Genomic DNA, 14316 nt, shown 5'->3' with positions numbered 1-14316 from the left:
TATTACCTTTATTTAGAGATGTGAAAACCAAAGGGATGCATTAGTTTTCTCCTGCTGTGCAGCAAATTACCACTCATTTAGGGGATTAGAACTACATCTCATTTATTAGCTCACACTTCTGAAGTTCAGAGGTCTGGGCAGGTTTGGCTGGGTTCTCTGCTTAGGATGCCACAAGGCAGAAATCAAGGTATTAGTCAGGCTAGACTCTTATCTGGAGGCTCTGGGGAAGAATCTGCTTCCAAGCTCATTCAGATTGCTGGCAGAACCTGGTTCCTTGTGACTGGAGCTCTGAAGTGCCTGTTTTCTTTCTGGCTGTCAGCCAAGAACCATTCCCTGTTCCTAGAGGCCACACACATTCCTTCTCACGTGGTCTTCTCTATCTTCAAAGCCAGCAATCACTCTCCCATCTTTCTCACATTCAGAATCTCTTTGCCTTCCTCTTCTGCTACCAACTGAAGAAACTATTCTTTTAAAGGGCTCACCTGCACAAACCCAGGCCCCTCTGGATGATCCCCATATCTTAAAGTAAACTGATTTGGGACTTAAATTGCATCTGCAGAATCCCTTCACAGCAGTATCTAGATTAGTGATGGAATCAGTACCTAGACTAGTATTTGACTGAAGTTCAGGAGATAGGATTCTTGGAGAGCCATCTTTAGAATCCTGATAACCATAATGAAATAGAATTATCCAGTTAATCTGAGATATGATCTGGAAATAGGCTCCCAACAGTATTGAATCAAATAAATTACTTGTTTTATTCCTGTTTTTTGTTTTTAAAGAAATATTTGTGTATAGCTTTTTATCTAAGATTTTATTTATTTATTCATGAGAGAGCGAGAGAGAGAGGCAGAGACACAGGCAGAGGGAGAAGCAGGCTCCATGCAGGGAGCCCGATGAGGGACTCCATCCGGGGACTCTGGCACCACAGCCTGAGCCAAAGGCAGACGCTTAACCACTGAGCCACCCAGGCGTCCCCAGCTTATTTTTTTTATATACATATATTTGGGGGTTGTACTTCCCCATATTTTTTACGGATATGTGATCAATAATGTTGCCAAGGCTATTTTGGGACATGTTATGTTTCAGGGGCCTGTGAATGTCTAAGAGATAAGTGTAGGTGTGAAGCTAGACATGGGTGTACTGGGGTGGGGGGGTGGTGATGGCAGGTGAAGATGGGCGAGAGGCTGACTGTGTTAAGTACAGAGGAACAGTTCGTTCTTGTGTATAATATATTCACGGAAGCCCTTTGAGGATGGGAATCATTTTGCTATTTTCTATTGGCAAGTCCAGGGATTCTTTGTGTGTAATTTATGAGCAGTATTTGGGGACTTTTCTAAACATAAGGGCATTTTGGAGTATGCTGGGTCACCATCACCAGGATGCTGTGTCCCCAGTGTGGAGATGAACTTCTCAAAGCTTCTGTTCACAATTTCAATGTGCCATGGCCTGCCAGATGCACAAGATGTCTGGGATGCAGGCTGAGCCAGTGGGTTCAGCCAGCTGCTGATCCAGAAGCCTGGGCCTACAGAAGGTTGCCTCAGGATTGAGAAGGTGTGGGAAGGACTTAAAGGATCATAGAGGGAGATGAATGAAGGCTACCATATTCTTCAATTTTAGCATTTTACCTGAAGGACAGCCTGATGAAAATCTGGTTTTCTGGTGAAGGGAATACAAACTGTTTTAGCCTGTAAGAAGAACATACACAGAAATATGAAAACCTCACAGAAAGGCAGAAAATTTCAGATGCTAAGTATTTCTCTCTTCTCCCAAGAACATTTTGGTTTTCTCCCTTCTTGAAATCCTAGCCCCAAAAAATGGAGGAAAGGAGGACATTGCCCAAGTGTTTCTTTTAAATTGTCTTAAAACATCAGAAAATGTTGAGAAAATGTAATCATATCAAGAGGGCAAAAGGAAAGAAGGCAGTCAATAATTGCACTGATAGAGCACGAAGACTAAGAGTACATCTGGCATGTTTAGCTCTGAAAAGTAGGACACAGGAGGAATGAGACGATGTGGAAGAAATTAGTATTGCTTATTAATTGTGATGTCTTTAAAGCATACCACATTTTAGATCCTTTAATAACAAAGTTCTTTTGCTCTATGAAGGACAACTCTAAGGATGCTGATAATAGGTTACAGATGTTCTTTTATTGCTAAAGTTTCCATTTAAAAAATCTTTCCTCTTATGTACTCATTCACTCAGAAATATTTGATGAGAACCTGCCATGTGCCTTGATCTAAGTGCTAGGAATATGGCAGTGAATACAACGCACAAGGTCTCTGCTGTCATGGAGCTTACATTCTAGTGTGGAGAAGTTGGAAAATAGTTATATTTTATTACATGATACATAACAAGGTAAACAAGATAATGTTAGACAATGATAGGTGCCACACAGAGAAATAAAAGAAAATGAAGTGTTGGATGACCAACCAGTTTACCATTTTAGACTGGGTGGCCAGCAAAGACCTCTTTGAAGAGATGACATTCGAACAGGGATCTAAATGACAAAGAGGAGCTGGTCATGAAAATATCAGAATGCATAGTGCTCTAGGCGGAGAAAACTGGTGGTTTGAAGGTCCCCAGGATGGTAACAAGTTAGAGTCTGAGGAAGAGAAGGAAGGCTTGCATGGCCGGAAGTCTGAGGCAGGATAAAGTTGGACAGGAGGACAGAAACTGGATCTTTTAAGCATGGAAGGTCATAGTAAGGAATTTGGATTTTAGGTGAGATAGGAAGCCAATGGGAGGTTTTAAACAAGGACATGATTTTTTCTGTTTCTTCAGGAGGCAATTGCACTAATTCAGGTGAACAATGGTGACGTGAACTAAGACAGCAGTGGCAAAGACAGGGAGAATAGAATGGATTAGGGGTACATATGGGAGGTAAAGTCAACAGAACTTTCTAGTGGTTTACTATGGTGGACATAGGAGAAAGAAATAGATCAAAGTTCTCTCCTCTGTTATTGGCTTAGGCACTGGGCAGATGGTGATGCTATTTAGTGAGACAGGTAGGCTGGGAATAAGTATGGTGGACTGTGTCAATTCCCTTTTCAACAGCTGTTCTTTTATTGATTTATATATTTTTAAAAGATTTCATTTATTTAAGAGAGAGAGAGAGACAGAGAGAAAGAGAGACAGAGATAGCAACAGAGATAGCGAGAAAGAGCATGAGCAGGGAAGAGAGGGAGAAGCAGACTCCCTGCCGAGCAGGGAGCCCAATGTGGAACTCAGTCTCAGGACCCTGGAATCATGACCTGAGCTGAAATTAGATGCTTAACTGACTGAGCCACCCAGGCACCCTAACAGCTAAGCTGTTCTTCTCCTCCTTGCTAGCAGAGACCTGACTTGGTTGAGGGTGACAGTATGTCCAGCTCCAAGTGATGAATCATGTTTGCTATAATTCAGTCATAATAATCCCATTCTCTTTTGCTAGCTACTCAATTTCCCTATTTCCTTTGCAGCCAAGAGTGATTCATTTCTGGCTAATGAGACTTAAGTGAAAGCCTTCTGGGGATAGACATGGCTATCTTGAGCACCATCGCAATGCTTGGAGTCACAGCAGCCATCTTGTGACTACAAAACAAAAGACATAACAATTAAAAGCAAACATGTTAGGGATGGTGACATAGAAAAAAAGAGAAATACCATCAGTGGGTTCTTGATGGTATAGTTGACCAGCTGAACCAATACCAGAAAAAATCTTCTGTCAGACATCCTGTTTATGAGAAAAGTAAAACTCTAGTTAAGTCTCTTGGTGTTGTTTGATACAAGAAGGTTAAGGGAAAGAATCAAGAGTTCTCTTTGGCTGTGTTCAGTTTGAGATGCCTGTTAGATATCCATGTGGAGGGATCCCTGGGTGGCGCAGCGGTTTGGCGCCTGCCTTTGGCCCAGGGCGCGATCCTGGAGACCCGGGATCGAATCCCACGTCAGGCTCCCGGTGCATGGAGCCTGCTTCTCCCTCTGCCTGTGTCTCTGCCTCTCTCTCTCTCTGTGACTATCATAAATAAATAAAATTAAAAAAAAAAAATTTAAAAAAAAAATAAAAAAAAAAGATATCCATGTGGAAGTGATTCTAAATTCTTTCCTTTCACAATGGAAAACACATTTCTAGACATTTTTATCTTTTCATATGACTATAATACAAGAGAATGTGAAAAAAATAAGTATAAAAGTGAATGAAGGTGCAACGGCCATAAAGGAGCCCAAATCAGAAGCTATCCGTATATAAAACCTACTTTCCTAGTATTGGTAGGTTAGCAAGATCAAAGTTGTTAAAACAGGAAGGCTGGGGCAATGAAGGGAGTTCAGTCTGAGGACCAGTTAGGTTCCTGCATTTCCAAGTACTTTTCATCAGCTTGGTAGGGAAACATCCTAGACTAGAGAACTATTTCTATTAAGATAGCTTCTCACCTATATATTACAGTGTTCATGTATTGCTTTACTTCCTCTTCTGACATATAACAAATAACCCAGCGAAAATTCCCCCACTAACTTACCCAGGGAACCTAAAGTAGGCCAAATTGAGCTTTTAGCACAGTTTCTGGCTGCTGATAAAAATCAGCATCTACAAACGCAATTGCATCTATTTCCATTAGAGCTATCACCAAAAGTAGATCACCAGTTTTGTTGATTAAAAGTTTGCCAACCCACATATTTTTTTCCTTAAACATTTTATTGTATGCTGGATGGTTTAGACTCCATCTATAGAAAGAACAGTAATTTTTCTTTTCTTTCTTTCTTTTTTTCTTTTTCTTTTCCTTTTTTGCTGGTGGCCCATCAGAAACAGCTATTGATTTTGTGTGTGTGGACAAGTAACTGTAACTAAGTCCATAAAATTGACTTCTCAGGGTGAGTATCTTGTGTATCTGCCCATCCTGCGAAGTCTGTGTTCTCTTGAGGTTAATTGGCTCATCATATTCTGCTTTCATGTCTCCTAATTCATCACTATGCTCAGGATTTTTGCCCTTACACCTTTCATTTTGTTTTCCCATAATTTATTACAACCAACATTTTTCTAACAGTTTTGGATCTGCATTAATTTTTAAGTCCCTGGAGGAACATCATGTTCCCAAACATTATGTTCTGCACTCTCATGCTCATACCACTTCGTGCAGTGCCAGACACCTCCTGGGATCTCAAAAAATGTTGTTTCTTTTTAAAAGATAGGTGATTACTATGGGATGCCCATAAAATATCTTTCTCAGTTGAGTTACTCTCACTGTTTATATATTCCCAGTGGCTTAGGTAAAAATATTGGTTAATAGAAAGAGCCTAAGTCTTTGGAAAGCTTAGTTAGTCTCTTTTTCACCGTAAAAGCAGAGGTGAATATCGACTGGTCTTATAGCAGTGTTGAGAAAAAAATGATGAAAAGCATTAGGAATGAGAAGGCCTTTCATTAAAGATATTAAATGTTAGGGAGATGATAGTATCATTCCTACCAAGCAGGCTTCAGCTCAAGAGGAGCTCACTCCACAGATAGACAATATTCACCAATATTACAAAGGTGGTTGTCCCGTAGGATCCCCTTCTGCTGGTGGGACCTGCTGCAGACAGTCAGAACTTCTTTTCAAATTTTCAAAAGATCTGCTATACCCACAATATTTCCTCTTCTCTCAGCTTCTCAGCTCTATCTAGAACACATCAATGTCTTTCTTCATTGCAAATTTGAACCTCCCTCTGAATTCTTCTAAGGTTGTTTGAAGCAGAGGAATAGGACCATGGACAGAGGTATAGCCTACCAATCACTGGAGCTGCAGGAAAGCAAACTCTTCCTGCCAAGAATCCCTGGGCGAGGGGTGTTTAAATGAATACATTCTCCTTCATTTAGGGGTCATTTTTTCCTTTTCTAATTTCCCTGTGGAATGGCACATTTTCTTCTGGAAACACTGGCTTGCTTCACCAACTCTATGCTCCTGAAACAAACAGAATACTCATCTTTGCAGATGCAGCTCTTAAAATGTTTTAAAATATTTTTATCATAAATATTTCAAACAGAAAAATATAGAAAAGTTTAACAAACATTTATGTATAAAATACTCAACAAATCCTAATGTCTGAGTTACTTGCTTTTGGGTTTTTTGTTTGTTTGTTGTAAAAAGTCCTGGAACAGATGAAACCCACTGTCTACTCCCGATCTCATTCATTTCTCTATTTTCCCCCTTTTCCCAAAAGTAGTCACTATCTTGAAGTCCCTATAAATCATTCTCATGCATGTTTTTATACTTTTATATTATATATACATATTCATAAACAATATATAGTATTGTTTTATATTTGTAAAATGTAAAGGGATACCATATCGCACTGTACATAACATTCTGCAATACTTTTTTAGTCATCATTACTTTTTAGGTTTTTTCATATTTCAACCCGAAGAACTAATTCATTAATCTCACCTGTTATATATTATTCCCTTGTTTAAAACACCCAAGTTGGGACACCTGGGTAGCTCAGTGCTTGAGCGGCTGCCTTTAGCTCAGGGTGTAATCCTGGAGTCCCGGGATGGAGTCCCAGGATTGAGTCCCGCATCAAGCCCCCCGAGGGGAGCCTGCTTCTCCTTCTGCCTATGTCTCTACCTCTCTCTCTCATGGATAAATAAATAAATTCTTTAAAAAAATAATAAAATACCTAAGTTACTTTTCCATTTTTTGGCACTATAGATGTGTGGATTGGTTTGAGTTTGCTGTTGTTTGGTATAATAAACAATACTGCAATTAACATTTAAATACCTAGCTTCTGGTATACACTACCTAAGAGTTTTTCTAGGCCAGAGATTCTCAACCTTGGTATTACTGACATTTTAAACTAGATAACTCTTTATTGTGGGGTAGGATATTTAGCAGCACCCCTCACCTCTACCCCAAAGGTACCAGTAGCAACCCTGATACACAGGTGTGACAACCAGAAACCTTGCCAAATGTTTTCTAGGGGGCAAAATCACCTCTGGTTGAGAACCACTAATCTAGGCAAGAGAACAACTGCTGAGTCTTAGGATTATATGTATAGATCATCATTTTGCTTTCTAAGAGTCCTATTTCTCCACATTTTGCTAAGTTTTGGTAATTTTAAATCTTAAAATATTTGCCTATGTATAGTTACGAAATGGTAACTTTTTATCATTTTATTTTGTTTTCCCATGATTTCTAGTGAGATTGAACATCCTCTTATATGTCTATCGGCCATTAGGGATTCTATTCTGTGAATTGCCTGTTCACATCCTTTGTCAAATTTTCCTTCTCGTTGTTTCTTTTTCTTATTGCTTTGCAGGAGTTCTTTATAATTTTTGAATATGAATACCTTGTTTGTTGTATGTCTGGGAAAATATCTCTTCTCAACTTATGCTTGTCTTTTCACTTTGTTGATGTATTTTTATTTTAACTAGTAGAATTATTCAGGTTTTCCTTGATATTTTATTCTTTTGTGCTGTATTTGATAAATTCTTCCTATCCCAAGGGTGTATAGACAATCTCATATTTTTCCTAGAGATATAAAATTTGACTATTCACATTTAGGTCTTTAAATAAACTTAAAATCTTGTGATGTGAAATAGGAAATACATATATAAGTATTCCAACACACATTTATTAACACTCATCTTTTCTCTCAAGGTTTGTTTAAAATCTCTGGTTTTAAATTTTGATTTTTTGGTAGGGCAAACCTCCTGACTTATTCTTTTTTAAAATTGCCTTGAGTACTGTTGAGTACTGTGGTTGATTATCTGTCCAAAGGATACTGTCTCTTCCTTCTTTCTAACTGAACCTAAATTTTTTTCAGGTGTCCATGAACCCTACCCCTCATTGCTTAGTTTAAGCTTATTATAGTAATTACATTCTGTTAGCACTGGTTTGGCCATAGGCATGTATTGCATCTTTTCCCAATGAAACCTATGTGGAAATTGTGTTAGGGTGGATGTTGGAGAGGATAGGTAAGTTTTCTTTTCATTTAAGAAGGTACAAAAGAAGAGGACTTGCCCTTCCTATCTTTTTTCTTTTTAAGATTTTATTTATTTATGAGAGACACAGAGAGAGAGAGAGAGGCAGAGACACAGGTGGAGGGAGAAGCAGGCTCCAAGGCAGGGAGCCCTATGTGGGACTCGATCCTAGGTCTCCAGGTCTCCAGGATCATGCCCTGGGTTGAAGGCAGGTGCTAAACCGCTGAGCCACCCAGGCTGCCCTGCCCTTCCTATCTTTGTACAGAGTTGGAGGAAAACATGATGGCTGAAACTGTAGCACCCATCTTGCCACCCTGAGAGGACACACTGGAACCTAGCACACTAAGAATGGCTAGGCCAACAGATGAAAAGGTCCCAGGTCTTAGTGATATCATTGTGTTACTGAATTAACCAATCCTGAAGCTGCCTACAGCTGGACATCCTGTGATGTGAAATAACAAAGCTGTTATCATCTAAGCCACTTTCAGTTGTATATTCTTTTCATTTGCAACCAAAGACATTCCCACCAACTATAATTAGTTCGATGGCTTACTGTTCTTTTTTTTTTTTTTTCTTAAGCTTTTATTTATTCATTAGAGACACACAAAGAGAAGCAGAGACACAGGCAGAGGGAGAAGTAGGCTCCCCGCAGGGAGCCCAATGTGGATCCATCCTAGGACCCTGGGATCATGACCTGAGCCAAAGGTGTCTAGACGCTCAACCACTGAGCCACCCAGTTGCCCCTGACCCTTTACTGTTCTACATAAATGAATTGATTATTGTTCCATGTTATATAATCAGGTTGGGGTTTTAAAAACTGGGTTTGCATTGAAATTAGACATTAACTTTAGAAGAAATGGCATCTTCATTTTAATGAATATTCCAATTCATGAATATGGTATAGGTCTCCACTTATTCAATCTTAATTTGTTCCACAAAAATATTTTATATATAAAATCAACATCATTTAATTTATGAATAAAAGCCCACATCTGTGTTATATTTATTCCTAGGCACTTCGTTGCTTATTGCTGTTAAACATGATGTGTCTTTTGTTTGCCATTAACTATTGTATGTGATAAGTACCGAGCTATAGGATTGCAATTAAATTTTGCTTGTTGATCTTACACCCCCACAGCCTTGCTGGGTTGTCTTTTCAGTTCTAATATCTTTTCAGGATAGTCTGTTTGATTTTCTTTGTAGACAATCATATTACCCAATTAAAGAGGGCTTTTCATTTCTTTTCCCTCACTGTGATAATAGAGATGCCATAGGGTCAGTCATAGAGGACTGTGATCCAGTTTCCTGTCATTCCTGTCATGTGCCTTTCCTTGTCTTCCTGCCTGATCATTTCTTCCTGCAAGGCCCATCTTCAGAGAGTGGTGAGCTTTTTTTTTTTTTTTTTAGCCTCTTCAACAAGCCACTTTGTGTGTGGGAGGATGGGGGTTATCAGTCTAGCCCCTGTATTGAAACTACCATTTGTAGTTTCAAACAGTGAACCTGGTTCTGCTTCCCACCCACTTCCCTCACTTTTAGTCCCTCTAACCCTGCAGAGGCTCTATTGCAGCATCCTCTGCCTCACACCTGGACCCCAACAGGGCCATGTCTTCAATCTCATTCTACTTTGTATTCCTGGTTCCTAGAAGACTTCACATTTTGGTCCAACTGTTTCTTTTCATCTTTCTCTTTTATATTTTTAAGACCATTGCTTTGTGTTTGTAGCTGAGCAAGTCCCCCAAAGATTTGCATGGAATTATGCCTTCTTGACCAGATATCATAATTCCAAATGTCTGTTTTGTAGAGAATTACAGAACTAGCTTCTACCCCTACTGACACCACACATAGTAGTTATCATCAAATACAATAGTACTCAGAATTTTCACAACATCTTTCAGCTCCTCACGTTTTGTGAATGCCACAGTGTCTGTGTTTGTCAACTCAGTGTGAGAAATGGAGGTAAATATTATTTCCAACACCTGAGAAAACTGAGGCTTCTTGTTTAATTGGGGCCAAGACTAACCAGGCAGAATGATAAGATTGTGAGTTCCTCCAAAGGTCGGGCTGTGCCTTGTTCATCTTGTACCTCATACAAAATGACCCTCAATGAAAGTTTCTGAGCTGAGCACACAAAATCCTAGGCCCATGCTAGCCTTATTCAACAGGGTATCTCATGAATTGAGGAGACCCCTAATAAGGCCTTTAATATCTAGGCAATGCTATGACTTAAAAAGGAAGGAATGGAAGGAAAAGAATAAGATCAGCAAGAGCTGATTTTAAGCAAAGTGAATGAGAAGGAATTGTCAATGGCATTTCATCTAGAAAGTGGATTTTGATTGAGATTTAGATTTTTTATACTAATCCCTCATATAAACTAGCTTAGTATGTAAATATAATCAAAATAGCATTCATTAAAATTGCAAAACTTATTTATTAAAATATGTAAAACAGCCAGCTGCAGCAGTAGTGATTAAGAAGTATAAAAATAAATTATTTTGCCAACAAACATTTATTGAGTTCCTACTATGTGCCAGCATTATATAGGAAGTTGGAATACAAAGATAAATCACACAGGTCCTTATGCAGCTAACTATCTAGTTAGGCCAAGTGATAGGCAAAGAAATAATCCAAATATGAATGGATAAGCTACTTACAAGTGTCAGTTCACATTAGCCAAGAGGTGGAAGCAACCCAAGTGTCCATCAGTAGATGAATGGATAAACAAAATGTGGCATATGCATATAGTTGAATATTATTCAGCCTGAAAAATCAATAAAATTCTGACACATGGTATAATATGAATGAACTCTGAGGATATACCAAGTGAAATAAGCCAGTTACAAAAACACATATACTCTATGATTCCACTGACACGAGGTACCTAGAATAATCAAGTTCATAAAAACAGAAAGTAAAATGATCGTGGCCTATGCCTTGAGAGCGGTTTGGGGTAGGGAGAGAGTTTTTTTTTTTTTTTAATTTTTATTTATTTATGATAGTCACGGGGGGCAGGGGGGCAGAGACATAGACAGAGGGAGAAGCAGGCTCCATGCACCGGGAGCCCGACATGGGACTTGATCCCGGGTCTCCAGGATCGCCCCCTGGGCCAAAAGCAGACACCAAACCGCTGCGCCACCCAGGGATCCCAGGAGAGAGTTTTTTTAATGGGCATAGAGTTTCAGTGTCATAAGGTGGAAAAGTTCTGGAGATCGGATGCACAATAGTGTAACCATACTTACCACTATTGAACTATGCCTTTAAAAATGGTTAAGGTGGGCAGCCCGGGGTGGCTCAGCGGTTTAGCGCCTGCCTTCTGCCCAGGGCCTGATCCTGGAGACCCGGGATCTAGTCGGGCTCCCTGCCTGGAGCCTGCTTCTCCCTCTGCCTGTGTCTCTGCCTCTCTCTCTCTCTGTGTCTTTCATGAATAAATAAGATCTTAAAAAAAAAAAAAAAAGTGGTAAATTTTATGTCATGTACAATTTACTAGTTTTTTATTTTTATTTTATTTTATTTTATTTTATTTTATTTTATTTTATTTTATTTTTTAAGTTAAAAAAAGAGTGTTAACTTCATGAGGGTAGGGGCCTGTTTCATTTGCTCTTAAATTTCTAGCATCTCACAGAATGCCTGATGCTTAGTAGGCTCTTGACAAATATTTGACCTTCCTCTGGCTTCTTTTCGTCATCCAACATCCTATGCAATACAGCAAAGGCCAGGTCCTCTGTGAGCCAATTCAGCAAACAAAGGCACTTTTCTCCTTAGGGCTCAGAAAAGGAAGAATTTCAAATATTTGTGATTTGATATTTGTCCTGGTCACACCAACTATTCTTTACTTCTCAATTTTGCTTATCTGAGCTTTTTTTGGCATTTAAATTTCCTAAAGATAGATACTGTTTCTATTTCCCAAAACAGAGTTGTGATGGACTTTGTTTAAAAAAAAAAATAGTGGAAGGAAGTCTGTGAAATGAAATCATTACTAGGCCAATGTACAAATGGGCTCTGGAGCCATGCTTGCAGGGCACAGGAGGAAGGATGAGGTAATTAGCATATATTTGCAGTTCTCCTGCCCGTTCCCTCCCTTCCCTGGCTCAGACTGATTCTAGTTGCTTGGTTTATTCTTTTGTGGGGTTTTTTTTTTTTTTTTCTCCACTTGGTCAAAAATAGAAAAAAAAAAAGTTCCCTTGTACTTATTTCAGCTTTTCTACTTTTTTCTTCATGTATTTGTTTTCTCATTTGCCATGATCCTTCTTCCTGCCACCTGCACGTTCCTCTGCTTTTCCTACCTTTCTCAATTAGGGCTTTTCCTTCTGTTCTATAAACTTAGCTTTGTGCCTAGTATCCATGAAGGACAGGTAAGTGTGGGATTCAGTTACAGCACCAACATGGAGCCTGCCGAGGGCCTCAGGGATTTGCACCCAGGAATTCCCTGTTTCTTCCCCAGGCACCTGTCCTCGGTTCTGACTTTGCTTTGGCCCTGGGCATGCATGTTGCTAGGCTTCAGGGTAGATAGATCAGAAGTGCCTTGCCTAATGTTGGACAAGAAGCGTGGAAGGGAAAGGTACTGGGGTATCCTTCTCCTATTTTCTCAAGCTGGTATGGCCGGAGGATAGGTACAGACCACAGCCAACCCAGGCCTTCTTGGAAACAGGGTCAATCATAAGACTAAGCGAGGTTTCCAGGCCTGGAGATCTGATCATATTAGATTGATTCATTCATTCATTCATTCATGAGAGACAGAGAGAGAGAGAGGCAGAGACACAGGCAGGGAGAGAACCAGGCTCCCTGCGGGGAGCTGGATCAGGACTTGATCCCAGGACCCCAGGATCACGGGATCACAACCTGAGCCAAAGGCAAAGGCTCAACCACTGAGCTACCCAGGGCCCTGATCATGTCATTTTTAAACTGTAATATTCAAAGTGCTTTTCAATAGTAACCCATTTAACCCTTTAAATGCTAACCCATTTAAGCCTTACAACAACACTATGAACTGGGAACTACTATTGCCCGAATTATATGGAGGAGGAAACTAAGACCCAGAGAGGTTAAGTGACTTGCTCCAGGTCCCAAAGCGAATAAGCAGCCGGTAGCCCCCGGCGGGGTGGGGGGGTGGGTGGATCCCTGGGTGGCTCAGCGGTTTGGCGCCTGCCTTCTACTCAGGGCATGATCTTGGAGTCCCAGGGATCGAGTCCCACATCGAGCTCCCTGCATGGAGCCTGCTTCTGTCTCTGCCTCTCTCTCAATCTCTCTCTGTCTCTCTCATGAATAAATAAATAAAATCTAAAATAAATAAATAAGCGGTAGCGCCCGAATCTGAGTCCAGACAGCCTGGCTCCCAAATCCATACCTTTAACCACCATAGAGGTATCATATCCTTGCTTTTTTGAAAGTATACATTATGGGGATCCCAGGGTATCTCAGTGGTTTAGCGCCTGCCTTTGGCCCAGGGTGTGATCCTGGAGACCCGAGATCGAGTCCCACATGGGGCTTCCTGCATGGGGCCTGCTTCTCCCTCTGCCTGTGTCTCTGCCTCTCTCTCTCTCTCTCTCTCTTTCTCTGTGTGTCTTTCATGAATGAATAAATAAATTTTAAAATCCTTTAAAAAAATTACACCACTTTGTTTTTACAAAAGACCCACATTCATATTCGTTTTTGCTAACCAAAAGAAATCCGAAGAGGATTTTTGCTTTTACCAAAAAAAAAAAAAAAAAAAAAGGCAAAAGGCAAAACCAGTACGTTCAGCATTTGTTTTACACAGAGACCATCCAGAGGCAGCGTGTACCCCAAGCAGTGAGAATGTCCCCGCCAAGCTCCTTTCCCGAGAACTACACCCAGTATCTCAGCACCAAGTCACCATAGCTTTGAACTGTGTCTGTGAACATCTGTGCTTTATCTCGATTTATTTTGTGCATCTGTTAGCAAGATGTGTCCTGAGGTACCAGGAAAGCCTAAGAGAGGTTATTTTGTATAAATTGATGGTAATAGCTTCTTTGCTTCATGCCATTTCAGCTTATGAAAGGATTCGTAGGAATGCTCTACTCTTGTATGGTGGGGGGACACCTGCGTTATGCTGCCTCTCTGGTTTATGTACAGTCTCCCAGGATTTCCTTTGGAGATCTCAGGCCTGATTTTATAAAATATCTTCTCCCAGGTCTTACACCTCTGGTAGGAGCTGGGCAATGTGCGGATCCCTCTGAAATTTCTGTGTGGCGCTTGGGATACCAGCCAGCAGTCATGTGTTCACAGTCTCCATCCTGCAGAAGGTATAAGAACCAGACCTCTCTCTGGAGATCAGGGCACCAGAAAGCAATTTCTACTCATATAAATGTTAAGAAATAAAATTTTAGCATACGTTTAATAAAAATAAAATGTTACATTATGTCACACCTCA

At 40.2% G+C, this 14316-nt stretch overlaps 1 protein-coding gene and 1 long non-coding RNA gene across 3 annotated transcripts in view; both read left to right on the top strand.

Moving 5' to 3' along the window:
* The window catches only part of MKLN1 (muskelin 1), a 328108-nt gene that overhangs the window by 72754 nt on the left and 241038 nt on the right, over positions 1-14316 (top strand). The window lies entirely within an intron of this gene.
* LOC111098725 overlaps positions 1-14316 on the top strand; it is a 26126-nt gene extending 11810 nt beyond the window's left edge. Inside the window, exon 3 of the long non-coding RNA XR_005369297.1 lies at positions 14077-14316. This is a non-coding gene — a long non-coding RNA (uncharacterized LOC111098725). The remainder of the gene's footprint in view (positions 1-14076) is intronic.

The sequence above is a fragment of the Canis lupus genome, chromosome 14 (assembly GCF_011100685.1).
Source record: "Canis lupus familiaris isolate Mischka breed German Shepherd chromosome 14, alternate assembly UU_Cfam_GSD_1.0, whole genome shotgun sequence".
NCBI classification, from domain to species: Eukaryota; Metazoa; Chordata; class Mammalia; order Carnivora; family Canidae; genus Canis; species Canis lupus.
Note: the sequence above shows the minus strand (reverse complement) of the source record. Positions and strands in the feature narration are given on the sequence as shown.